This window comes from Phascolarctos cinereus, unplaced genomic scaffold (genome assembly GCF_003287225.1).
Source record: "Phascolarctos cinereus isolate Bilbo 61053 unplaced genomic scaffold, phaCin_HiC Scaffold_726;HRSCAF=1367, whole genome shotgun sequence".
Classification (NCBI taxonomy): domain Eukaryota; kingdom Metazoa; phylum Chordata; class Mammalia; order Diprotodontia; family Phascolarctidae; genus Phascolarctos; species Phascolarctos cinereus.
The window spans coordinates 427,581,476-427,583,557 of record NW_027556098.1 but is presented as its reverse complement, the minus strand read 5'-3'; positions in this window follow the sequence as shown (position 1 = coordinate 427,583,557).

Below are 2,082 nucleotides of genomic sequence, written 5' to 3'. Positions count from 1 at the left end.
CTGGGCAGAAGCCCTGAGTGTTCTGACTGTGGGAAGGTCTCCAGCCAGGCCACACACCTTGCACAGCACCAGAGAATTCACACTGGGTAGAAGCCCTACAAATATTCTGACTGTGGGAAGGTCTCCAACCAGGCCGCACACCTTGCACAGCACCACAGAATTCACACTGGGGAGAAGCCCTACGAATATTCTGACTGTGGGAAGGTCTCCAGCCAGGTCACACACTTTACACAGCACCAGAGAATTCACACTGGGGAGAAGCCCTATGAATATTCTGACTGTGGGAAGGTCTCCAGCCAGGTCACACACTTTACACAGCACCAGAGAATTCACACTGGGGAGAAGCCCTGAGTGTTCTGACTGTGAGAAGGTCTCCAGCCAGGCCACACACCTTGCACAGCACCAGAGAATTCACACTGGGGAGAAGTAATACAAATGTTCTGACTGTTGGGAAGGTCTCCAGCCAGGTCACACACTTTACACAGCACCAGAGAATTCACACTGGGGAGAAGCCCTATGAATGGGAAGGCCTTCAGCCAGCATGGTTCTCATCCAACATCGGAGGAGTCACACTGGAGAGAAACCCTTTCCATGTGAGGTGGGAAGGCCTTCAGCCACTGGTCCCCCCAGCCCAGCACCACAGAACCCACGCCAGACAGAAGCCTCGTGGGTGTCATGGGTGCAGAAAGGCCTTTGGCCCCTGTTGTTCAATCCTTATTAAGCACCAGAGAGTCCACAGTGGGGAGAAACCCAACAAGGGCCTGTGAGGGAGAGAGAGAAGAAGGCCCCTGGGGCTCGGAGAAAGGAAGGAGTGAGTGCCTGACCACAGCCTGGCAAACCAGCTAAACTTGTATGTGCCTTGGCAACCTTCACGTGAGGACATGTGCTGGCCAAAGGAGACATTGTTTTGGCATCCAAGGGCTTCTGGCCTGTTGGTCAGGCTCACACCCCCATTGGAAGGTTGGGCCCCCCAGAGGGAGACAAGATCAAAGTGTGGGAAACTCAGCAAGCTAAATTGGTCAGCTGGACCTACTCATGCCACGTGGGATCTGTTCAGAGATGGCCACGTTGGCTTGGGCATTGAGAAGGGTTCCCAGAGAACTGAAGAATTGAGAGGTGGCCAGGGTCCCAGAGGGGGACTCTGAGACAGGCCCTGTGCCTCTGGTCCCCCCCATGCCAGAACCTGAGGTGGGCCGATGGCCTCACTCACTCTCCACGTGTATGGAACATGCCCTCCTGGCCACTCCTGGAGATATGTGCTCTTGGCTCACAGGTATTCAGAAATGAGTATGAGGAGTGCACCTGGCCAGAGAGGGCATGTGCATTTATTTAGTGCCCACGGTGTTTAGGACACTGGGCTAACAGTGCTTTATAATGATCTCATTTGAGGCTGGATTTGAACCCAGGCCTTCCTGACCTCAGGCCCACAATTTATGCCCTGGAATGCCCCTAGATGCCCTAGGAATAGACCCTGCCCTCAAGGAGCATACATTCTAGGGACTGACAGAGTAGCTGCTGAAGTTATGGGGGGCTGCCTGGAGGAGGTGGCAGGCACTCCCTAGGCCTTCCCCTCATGTTTAGGCTGGGGCTCACCTCAAACAATCATAAAAACTTGAGGATAAGAGAGAGATGTGTAAATGGAGCCCAACAGCTGACCCAAGGTTCAGGGAAGAGGGCTGCCGGGGAGGTGGGGCACGCATGCATGCAGTAGGCGCTTAACTAGTGCTTGTGGGCTTGGTGCCCAGACTGGGGGGGGAAAGGCTGGATAAGAAGGAAAGGTTGGCTCATGGCCTGGGCCTTCTTATCAAGTCCCAATGTAGTATTCAGTCCTCTTCGGGGATGAGGGTGGCCACGTTGGGGGAGCAGAAGAAGAGCTTGCAAGGGGCCCCGCCCTGTGCTTCCCTGGTTACTATGGAGACCAAGGGCCTGCTGCGCATCATCTGCGCCTGCTTTGATCCTACGCCCGCAGGACTCCATTTCCCTGCAGTCTTCAGAGCTGATTGAAATGTGATGTCACCCAGCAGGCTTTTTGGGGGCGGAGTCCAGTGGCCTGTTGCGCACAAGCGCGAGCCCAGGGGCTCT